This window comes from Cebus imitator, unplaced genomic scaffold (genome assembly GCF_001604975.1).
Source record: "Cebus imitator isolate Cc_AM_T3 unplaced genomic scaffold, Cebus_imitator-1.0 Scaffold258, whole genome shotgun sequence".
Classification (NCBI taxonomy): domain Eukaryota; kingdom Metazoa; phylum Chordata; class Mammalia; order Primates; family Cebidae; genus Cebus; species Cebus imitator.
The window spans coordinates 1,484,343-1,495,770 of record NW_016107573.1 but is presented as its reverse complement, the minus strand read 5'-3'; the positions used below and the strand labels follow the sequence as shown (position 1 = coordinate 1,495,770).

The following is an 11,428-nucleotide window of genomic DNA, read 5'->3' as shown; positions in this document are numbered from 1 at the left end:
AGTGCTGGGATTACAGGCGTGAGCCACCGCGCCCGGCCTTATTTTATTTTTTAAGAGGGAGTCTCACTGTTGCCCAGGCTGGAGTGCAGTGGCACAATCTCAGCTCACTGCAACCTCCACCTCCAGGGTTCAAGTGATTCTCCTGCCTCAGCCTCCTGAGTAGCTGAGATTACAGGCGCCTACCACCATGCCCAGCTAATTTTGGAATTTAATAGAGACAGGGTTTCTTCATGTTGGTCAGGCTGGTCTTGAACTCCTAACCTCAAATGAGCCACCCACCTCAGCCTCCCAAAGTGCTGGGATTATAGGCATGAACCACCGCCCCCAGCCAAGAGTTGTTTTTAGTGTGGTTGGCAGAGCCAGCAGCTCTTCCTCACCACAGGTTGCCTCCCTAGGTTCCTACTTTTTGTTGTTAGCTTTATTATAGCTACATTATTATTATTTTTTTTGAGACAAGAGTCTTGCTCTGTCACCCAGGCTGCAGTGCAGTGGTGTGATCTTGGCCCACTACAACCTCTGCCTCCTGGGTTCAAGCAATTCTCCTGCCTCAGCCTCCCGAGTAGCTGGGGCTACAGATGCCTGCCACCATGCCCAGCTAATTTTTGTATTTTTAGTTTTTGCCATGTTGGCCAGGCTGGTGTCAAACTCCTGACCTCAAGTGATCTGCTTACTTCGGCCTCCCAAAGTGCTGGGATTACAGGCATGAGCCACCACACCCTGCCTATAGCTACATTATTTTTATAGGCAGCCCAGTTTCTTAAAAATTATACAGACTTCAAATCAGATTTGTTCCTGCTGTCTGAGGCCCAGTTTCCTCATCTGGAAAGCAGACAATAATAATCTTGTTGAGATTGAATGAAATAATATATGCAGTATACCTAGTACATGGTAGACACCCAGTGAATGGTTATTCCTTCCTTCCATCAAATTTGAATCCTCAAGGGTGGGAACTTGTCTTTGTATTCTTCACAACATAAAATAGTTGAAATTTGTCAGTGGAAAGTGGAGTGGTCCACTCCAGAGGCTGGATGGGCATACCTGCCGCCAAGGTCTGAAGTGGTGAGGCTGTGCTCATATCCTGAGAATGAGATAGACTAGACAGGCACCTTGTACTGTAGATTCCAGCTCCCGCACATAGCTCATGTTGTAAAGCATCCCCTGTGCTTATACCAAGTAATTGGGTTGACCTTTAAACACTTGCCTCTTCCCTGGGAACCATCTAGGGGATTGGCCTGGAGACATCTGGCCTCTGGAAGAGTTAGAGAGGAACCAGCATTATTATCCTTTCCTTTCAGCTATAACTCAGAGCTCTCAAGTCTTTTCTGCCTTGGTTCCTGCCCCTTTTACTCCCAGGGACGCTGAATCTATCTTTTCTGTTCCATTTAGTATGATAGGAGCAGAGAGTGTCAGAGCTGTAAAGGACATTATAGTTAAAGCCTTTGGCTGGCCCTTTCATTTTACAGCTGAGATTAACAAGTAATGTCAAAACCCAATGAGTTCACATATTGGGTCTCACCTTGGCATGTAACCCATATGTTCATATTTGTTCTTGCTGTTTTCCTATGTGTATGAATATTTTCTATGCAGAATAAGCAGGACAGGGTAGAGCAAGTTAATCTTTGGAATTTCTGGATTCTCCTAGAGCTAAAGAACTTCAGAACTAGAAGAAACTACCTACTGTGTGGTTATAACCCCTTCATATCGCAGATGAGAGACCTGAAACCAAAAAGACTTGCTCAGGGTTGCTTAGGCCATATATGACAAGAGCTGGCCTTAGAAGTGAAGTTTTGGCTCATGTGTAGGTCTAGTCAGATGCTAGCTTGTTAGAGGGCTCTCTGGTGCATGCACACACGTACATGGGTGTGTGTGATAGAGACAGAAAGAAAGAGAAACATGTACACAAACACATAAAGAGGAAGTAAGAAACGTTAGCATGATAAGAGTACAGGCAGCCTGGGTGCGGTGGCTCATACCTGTAATCCCAGCACTTTGGGAGGCCAAGGCAGGTGGTTCACCGAAGGTCAAGAGTTTGAGACCAGCCTGACCAACATGGTGAAATCTTATCTCTACTAAATACAAAAACAAATTAGCCAGGCATGGTGGCACATGCCTGTAATCCCAGCTTCTCGGGAGACTGAGGCAGGAGAATCACTGGAACCCGGAAGGCAGAGGTTGCAGGGAGCCGAGATTGTGCCATTGCACTCCAGCCTGGACAGCAAGAGGGAAACTTTGTCTCAAAAAAAAGCAAAAAACAAAGAGTATAGGCTATGGAATGAGACTATGGTTTTAAATCCCGGCTTTGCAATTTATTAACTATCTTTAAGTGACTTCTTCGAGCTTCAGGCACCTAATCTGTAAAATGAGGATAAGAATATTACTCATGCCACATGATTGTTAGGGAGGATTAAATGTGATAACCTACATAAAGTGACTAGCGTAGTATCTGACACATAGAAAACCCTTACTAGGGCTGGACGCGGTGGCTCATGCCTGTAATCCTAGCACTTTGAAAGGCCGAGGCAGAAGGATCACTTGAGCTCAGGAGTTTGAGACCAGCCTGGCCAACATGGCAGAATTCCCCATCTACAACAAATACAAAAATATTAGCCAGGCGTGGTGGTGCACACCTATAGTCCCAGCTACTTGGGAGGCTGAGGAGGGATGCTTACCTGAGCCCAGTGATATCAAGGCTGCAGTGAGCCGTGATCATGCCACTGTACTCCAGCCTGGGTGACAGAGTAAGACCCCTATCTCAAAACAAATGGAAAAAAAAAAAAACTTAATAATCAGTAACTGTAACTTTATGTTATATTGTGAGTGTGTTTCTATATACATCTACATGTATACGTTTCTTTTTCTCTTATTACACATTCATTGGTTATCTGATGTGGAGCCCCAGGGATTAAGGGCACCTTTGAACTACCTTGACACAATCAAGCCAAAGATCATTCCTGTGAAGGAAGTAGAGTATCTAGGTTCAGCTTTACCTAGTTGCAGCTTTACCTTGAGGATAGAGACTCTAATCCAGCTGTACTGAAGAAGCACATCTCCTGATTTCTGAGCTTTCTCCTGGTAAATTCAAACTGGATGTCATGGCGCCCTCAGATGGAGTCTGGTAATTTGCCCTGAGGAGAGGGGCTATCTTTTGGATCTGATTTGACTTTTGCCTCAATTGGAGGAAAATCTTCAGGATTAGGAAGGATTGTATTTGTCTGACCCAAGTGATAACCTTGGTTTTGAGGAACATGGAGCATCAACCTGAATGGTCCTTAAGAGCTCTGCCACGCCAGCTTACCAGTGTTTCTGTGATGAATTTAGAGTACCTGAGTGTAGGCCTGCTGGGAGCAGTACTCTCCCTCTGTGCTACTCAGAGAAATTCATTCTTCATGGCCCCCTTCCAGCCTTGCTCTTACCCAGCTGGGCTACAGTTACAATAAAGAAAGTGACTTTTCTTCTTCCCTTCCCCTAGTATCTTTGTTTTCCTAGTCACAGGGTGGGGCTGGATATTGAATGGAGCAATTGCTGGGGCCCATCCTAAACTCCTCCCCTTATCTCTCCTTTACATTACCCCATTCTACTGTCTACAGCCACATTCATAATCCTGCCTCTGTTAGCCTTCCAACAGACCCTCAGGTGCCCAGGACAACAGGAAGCTATTTAGCTGGAACCTGGGACTGTGCAATGGAGGCCGGTGACATAACTGAAAGTAGCCCTGTCAGTAATTGTGCTGGTATGATTAGGTGGCTGGCCAGGATCCTTCTGATGTCCTGGACATATGGCTGACCAGCCCTCCCAAACCTTCCCAACAGGTCTTTTTTTTTTTCTTTAGGCTAGTCAGGTGAAATAGTGGGAGTGGAAAAGGAACAAATCGTAACTGATAGTGATCAATTAGTTGTAAACACCATTGTACTCGGACCAGCCCAACAGGCCTTTTTTAAAACTCTGAGTACCTCTCTTTCCTTTCCTTAAGCAGTGCCATTAATTCTATATCTGGGGCAATCCTTTCTGACGTTCTCTGAACCTGGCTCCCTCTCCTTAGGAGAGGCCAGGAGAGTAGCCAGAGAGCATGTTATTTGTAGCTGAGGTTAAAGTGTGGAGCTATGAATGGTGGCCTGGCCTCCTGGCATGTTAGCAAGCCAAGGGACCTTGACAACTTTCTGATGATTATCTCTTCACCCTGATTAAAGGTGTTTGGCCTAGGAGGAGGGCAGAAAAGCTGCCCCTATAAGTTTTGATGGCCCCAGCCTGGGTCTCTATTGCTTGACCTGGTTCCTAACAGCATTATCAGAAGGAAAATCCACCCTTCTTAAGGCTCCTGGGAACTCTCAGGGCCTCCTTTCTCAGGATCACAAACACAAGACTATTTGAGCTTTCACTTTTGAGAAGTGGTTACAAATGCCTATACTCTAGAAAAGGGCTAATGCAGGTAGAAGAAGACTGTGGTCACTGCATCAGGCAACAGACTGTTTCCGCTAAATTTTGTGATTCCAGGAAGGCCAGTGAAGAAATAACACACCATAGCAACCAGAGACTGTGTTGTAATGTGGTGGCTGACAACAGGGTACTTTCTGTGATACTGAAAGCCTAATTCATTTTCTCACCCTCATCCCTATCTAAACAAGCACGGTAGAATCATAATTACAGTAATAGGTACTACTTATTGAGTACTCGGTGCCAGATACCCTCCTAAGCATATCACATGCATAACACTTTTAATCCTTACAGTGACTCAATAAAATGTACTGGTCTCACCTACTTCAAAAATAGGGAAATGGGGGTTAGTTGCTTAAAGTCACAGACCTAGTAGGTAGCATAGCTGGGATTTGAACTCAGGCATTCTGACTCCTTGCCTGCAAGAGTTTCTTGGCATTCTTGAATACAAGCATATTTCTATACTTCACCGAGGCTCAGTTTCCTCTTCTGTAATATGGGGTAAAAAGCCCTCACCCTGCCTGCCACACACTGGTAGTGCCAGATAACATTGAACAGTATTAGTTCACAGGCTTCATGGACTCCAAAATGTCAACAAAAGTGCTATTAACTTTCTTCTGGATCTCAGGCTCCTGATACAGTCAGTGAAGCAACCCTGCCATCTGCTGTTGTGCTGTTGATGCTGCTATACTTGCTATCCTAAACCTTTGATTCTGGCTGTGTCTTTCTCCGGAAGATGTTTGCTCATTTGTCCAATTTATCTTTAAGGAAACAGCCAGCCAGTAGATCATTAAGGCTGGCTATTGGACAGGGGGCTGGGGCCTGCCTGGCAGAGGAAGGAAGGGCAGACATCTGGGTCTTCCTCTGCCCCTACAAGGGACTCCAGCTTGACCACACAGTGGTACTCTTAGGATGTATGTAGCAGCAACATATGACCTTGAATGTGCCTTAATCCTGCTTTTTATTTTGGGAAGAGAGAACTAAGGACCCAGAGAACCTCAAAGGGATACTGTGACCTCTGCTTCTATAGGTGGCAGAGGTAGAAAAATGGAGAGTGGCGAGGCCAGAGATAGATAACTGATACAATTAAACATTGTGTTAAGAGCCTTACTTAGATTATCTGATTCAGTCCTCATAATAACCCTGCAACCCCTACCTCTTTTTTAGACAGGGTCTCGCTCTGTTGTCCAGGCTATAGTGCACTGGTACAGTCAGAGTCCATTGCAGCCTCAACCTTCTGAGTTCAAGCAATCCTCCCACCTCAGCCTTGCAGGCAGCTTGGACTACAGGTGTGCCTCCACACTTTGCCAATTTTTTTTATTTTAAGTGGAGACAAGTCTTATTAATACTATGTTGCCCAGGCTGGTTTTGAACTCTTGAGCTCAATCAATCCTCCTGCCTCAGCCTTCCAAAGTCCTGGGATTACAGGAGTAAGCCACTGTGCCTGGCCAATGCAACCTCCATTTTATACTAAAACAGGAAGGTCCAGAAAGGTTGAATAACTTGTCCAGAGTCACACAGCTGAAATTTGAACTCAGGTCTCCCTGGCTCCCAAGAGAGTCTGCTTTCCACTAGGACTCCCACGGGAAAACAAAAAAACACAGTAGACTTGGAGACAGAAAACCTGATTTGAGCCTTAGCTGAGCTAAGCTAACTGTGTAACTGTGGGCATATTTCTTAGCCCCTGTGAGCCTCGGTTTCTTATCTGTAAAATGTCATAAAAGTAATCCATCTCATGGAGTAGTTGTGATGATCAAGGACTCTGAAAACATTAGAATGGTTTAATGTTAAGGATTAGCAGCAGCACATGGCAGCATTGTCCATCTTATATTAACTATCCAAATATATCAAGTGTCATCTGCTATATATAAAAGGCATCAAATTAGGTACTGTGGGGGATACAGAGTTAGCCTACTAGCGTGGTCTCTTAATTAATTCATTAATTAGCTTATTTATTTTTGAGACAGGGTCTCTTTATTTTTGAGACAGAGTGCAATGGCATGATGATGGCTTACTATAGCCTCAACCTCCCAGGCTTAAACAATCCTCTAGGTAATTTTTTTTTTTTTTTTTGGAGACAGGGTTTTACTCTGTTGCTCAGGCTGGTCTCAAACTCCTGGGCTTGAGATCCTTCCACCTGGGCCTCCCAAAGTGTTGGGATTACAGGTGTGAGCCACTGCGCCTGGCCTGGTCTCTTAACTGGCTCCCTAAGAGAGCTGGAAATAGAGAATGACATGGAGCATTCCTAACCATGGGCTCCAGCCTGGCTTCCATTTTTGTTTGCCCCCGAAACAACATCCCTTTAGTAATGTTCCAAATAACAGCCTCATCAGTCTGTCCACTGACCACTCTTCAGGCTTCATCTTATATGACCTCCCAAACTTCACTAAGGGTTGTATTAGAGAAAAGTAGATCAGTGTTCAGAGTCAGGCTGCTTGGGCTTAAATGCCAGCTTCACTTACCAGCCACCTGACCTTGAGTCAGCTGCTTAACGACTCTTTGCCACAATTTCCTTGTCTCTGAAAAGAGAAATGGTTCCCACCTCAAAAAGTTGTTAAGCACATTAAATTCAGTCATATTCAAAGTCCTAAGCGTAATGCCTGGCTATGACTAGGACTTAACAGATGTTAGCATTTATTATTAGTATCTGTCAATCTTGAAATGTTCTCTTCCCTTGGCTTTCGTGACATTCCATACTCTCCTGGTATTCTCTCACCTCTCTGGTAATACCTGTTTGCTTATCTGTCTTTGTCCAGCTCTGAGATGTTACCATTCCTTTAGGTGTGCTGTCTGTTTTCTCCCCACGCAGTCTTACACACACCCATGGCTTCCATGTCCTCCACACACTGGTGACCCTAAAATCAGTATCTCCAGCCTAAACCTTTCCACTGAGCTCTAGACCCATATATTCTACTATCAGCCTGGCTTGTCCACTTGAATGTCTTCCAGGCACTTCAGACTCTCTTCTCTACATTTCACTGGACTTTCATTCTTCCCCTTAAAACTGGCTCCTCTTCCATTGAAACATGGATATCATTGAGAGGCACCACCATCCACCCACTGCCTAAGCCAGAAACCTAGGAATTCTTGATACCTCTTCTCTTTCATCCTCCATCTCTAAGCCTATCAGTTTTATCTCTAAATTATATGTTGGTAGGTTTACTTCTTTCCATTTCTCCCACCACCACTCCGCTCCAAGCTACCATCATCTCACCTGGAAGGCTGCAGTAGCCTCTGTCTCCCACAGCCACTCTGCATCCCCCAATCTATTTTCTATAGAGCAGCTGGAAGGAGTGATCTTTTTTTTTTTTTTTTTTTAAAGACAGTGTCTTCTTCTATTACCTAGGCTGGAGTTCAGTGGCACAATTTCAGCTCACTGTGACCTCCGTCTCCTGGGTTCCAGCGATTCTCCTGCCTCAGCCTCCCAAGTAGCTGGGATTGCAGGTACCTGTCACCATGCCTGGCTAATTTTTATATTTTTAGTAGGTTTAGCCATGTTGGCCAAGCTGGTCTCAAACTCCTGAGCTCAGGTGATCAGCCTGCCTCAGCCTCCCAAAGTGCTGGGATTACAGGTGTAAGCCACCACACCTGGCTGGAAGGAGTGGTCTTAAAAACAAAACAAAGCCAGGCGTGGTGGCTCACACCTGTAATCCTAGCACTTTGGGAGGATGAGGTGGGTGGATCACCTGAGGTCAGGAGTTCAAGACCAGCCTGGCCATCATGGTGAAACCCCATCTTTAAATAAATAAATAAAATAAAAACAAAACAAAAAACCTTGACTACGTCACTCTCTGTTGTCTCTCCTTCCTTGTACACTTCCACAACTTCCCAGTGTTCTTGGATAAAGACCAAAATCCTTAACTTGGGTTATAGTAAAGCCCTTCATAATCTGACCTCTCTCCACATCTCCACAACCTCCTGCTCCATACACTTCAGCCTCACTTCTCTTCTGCACAGGGCGTGCTTCTGACAAGGGCTTTGTTCATGCTACTCCCTCTGCCTGGAATGCCCTCTTACTCTCTTTTCACTTAACTCCTGCTTATCATTTAGATCTTTACCTGGATGTCTCAGAGAAATACAGAAGTAATTCCTCACCCTGAAAAAATAGGCCAGGTCCCTGTTTTATGCTTCATAGACCTCTCCTTTGAGGCTTTTTAAAAAAACAGTTATAATCTTACATTTATTCATGTGTTCATCTCCCTAATGATATCTTAAGACCTCTAATAGTAAGAACAATTTGATCATGGACCGTGGGGTTTTTGCCCCTCATTGTGTTATCATTGAGCATATTGTTGGCATAGGAGGGATATTTGTTGAATGAATAGCTAGAGGTGGCCAAGAGATATGATGTAAGTCAGGCTTTTCCCTGCCCTTTCCCTTCCCCTTCCCCACATCCTTCCCTTAGCCACCGTGGCTGCAGTTACTGTAAATGGCAAGGAGGAATCAGTTCCAGAAATTGGGTTGTTTAGAAAACTGCCTTCAAGTGTCAAGGTGATAAGTTAAAACTTTATCTTTTACCCTCAGAGGAGCCATCCCACAGTGAGTAAAAGCCAGAGAACCTGACCCCAGGAGTCCTTTCCAGCAGCAGGTCTTGAGCTGCACTTCTCTGTAGGTACAATCCAGGCAGGAACAAGCCCTGGGTACCTCCAGAGAGTGGAGCAAGAGAGTTACTCTAGCTACCAAACTAATTATGAATTGCCCTGAAATCTGAAAAATTTCAATTCCAATTGTAAGTTTGTTTCGTTTTGTTTTGTTTTCTTCAGTTTATATTTGAAGGATTAACTAAAGATACACATTGAGCATAGAGTGGAAAAAATGGGAACAAAAATAATATCTTTTACTTTTAGGTGATTTATGATGAGGAGTGGGGTAGATAGGTTGGCAGTTCCCCCAAGAACTTGGAAATGAAGTTTGTCCTCTGTGAGTGAAACTAATTAGATCCACATGTAATGAGAGCAGTATTGTGTTGTAGTTAAGAGCACAGACTCTAGAGCCAGATTGCTTGGCTTCAAATCCTGATTCTGCCATTTATTTATTTATTTATTTATTTAGAGACGGAGTTTCACTCTTGTTACCCAGGCTGGAGTGCAATGGCACGATCTCGGCTCACCGCAACCTCCGCCTCCCGGGTTCAGGCAATTCTCCTGCCTCAGCCTCCTGAGTCGCTGGGATTACAGGCATGTACTACCATGCCCAGCTGATTTTTTGTATTTTTAGTAGAGACGGGGTTTCACCATGTTGACCAGGATTGTCTCGATCTCTTGACCTCGTGATCCACCCGCCTCGGCCTCCCACAGTGCTGGGATTACAGGCTTGAGCCACCGCGCCCGGCTTAATTCTGCCATTTATTATTTGTACACTTTGGAGAAGTAACTTGCCCTTTCTGTGCTTCATTTTTCTCATCTAGAAAATGGAGATATAGGCCAGATGTGGGGCTCACACCTATAATATCAGCATTTTGGGAGGCCTAGGCAGGAAGATCACTTGAGCTCAGGAGCTTTGAGATGAATCTGGGCAACAGAGGAAGACCTCATCCCCATAAAAAATAAAAAATTTAGCCAGGCATGGTGGTGCACACCTGTGGTCCCAGCTACTCAGGAGGCTGAGACAAGAGGATCACTTGAGCCCAGGAGGTTCAGAATGCAGTGAACCATGCATTACACCACTGCATGCCAGCCTGGATGACAGAGCAAGACCCTATCTCAAAAAAAAAAAAAAAAAAAAGGGAAAAGAAAAAGAAAAAGAAATGAGCCAGACACATTTGCTCAGGCCAGTAATCCCAGCACTTTGGGAGGCCAAGGCAGGCAGATCACTTGAGGTTGGGAGATCAAGACCAGCCTGGCCAACACGGTGAAACTGTCTCAACTGAAAATACAAAAATTAGCCAGGCGTGGTGGTGTGCTCTTGTAGTCCCAGCTACTCACTAGGAGGCTGAGGCACGAGAATTGCTTGAACCCAGGAAGTGGAGGCTGCAGTGAGCTGACCTTGCGTCACTGCACTCCAGCCTGGGAGAAAGAGCGAGACTCTGTCTCAGTAAATAAGTAAATAAAAAATAAAAATAGGGAGGCCGGGCGTCATGGCTCATGCCTGTAATTCCAGCACTTTTGGAGGCCGAGGCAGGTAGATCACCTAAGATCAGGAGTTCAAGACCAGCCTGGCCAACATGGTGAAATCCCATCTCTACTAAAAATACAAAAATTAGGCCAGGTGTGGTGGCTCACACTTGTAATCCCAACACTTTGGGAGGCTGAGGTGGGTGGATCACGAGGTCAGGAGATTGAGACCATCCTGGCTAACATGGTGAAACTCCGTCTCTACTAAAAATACAAAAAATTAGCTGGTTGTTGTGGCACACACCTGTAATCCCAGCTGCTTGGGAGACTGAGGCAGGAGAATTGCTTGAGCCTGGGAGGTGGAGGTTGCAGTGTGCGGAGATCGTGCCACTGCACCCTGTAGAGCAAGATTCTGTCTCAAAAAAAAAAAAAGAAAAGAAATGGAGATACAAACTTACTACCTACCTCCTTGAGACTTACCCTCACAATATGACTGTGAATAAAAGTGTATAGCACTGGGAACACTATTCACAGAGCACTCATGAATGTTTGTTCTTTGTTATTAGTTACTAGAGAGGCAGATGTCTACGAGGGCTGAATAATATGTGAATTGGTGATTGCTGCACTTACCTAAAGAAGTAGTTATTTTTTCAACTAAAAGTTTATGGCCAGGCGTGGTGGCTAACGCCTGTAATCCCTGCACTTTGGGATGCCAAGGTGGGCGGATCACCTGAGGTCAGGAGTTCGAGACCAGCCTGACCGACATGGAGAAACCCCATCTCTACTAACAAAATACAAAATTAGCCGGGCGTGGTGGCGCATGCCTGTAATTCCAGCTACTCGGGAGGCTGAAGCAGGATAATCGCTTGAACCGGGGAGGCGGAGGCTGTGGTGAACCGAGATCATGCCATTGCACTCCAGCCTGGGCAACAAGAGTGAAACTC

The 11,428-nt window shown here is 45.1% G+C and overlaps 1 protein-coding gene across 7 annotated transcripts in view; it reads left to right on the top strand.

Annotated features, from left to right (window-relative positions):
• LIMK2 (LIM domain kinase 2) overlaps positions 1-11,428 on the top strand; it is a 68,247-nt gene that overhangs the window by 15,046 nt on the left and 41,773 nt on the right. The gene's annotated exons all lie outside the window — the stretch shown is intronic.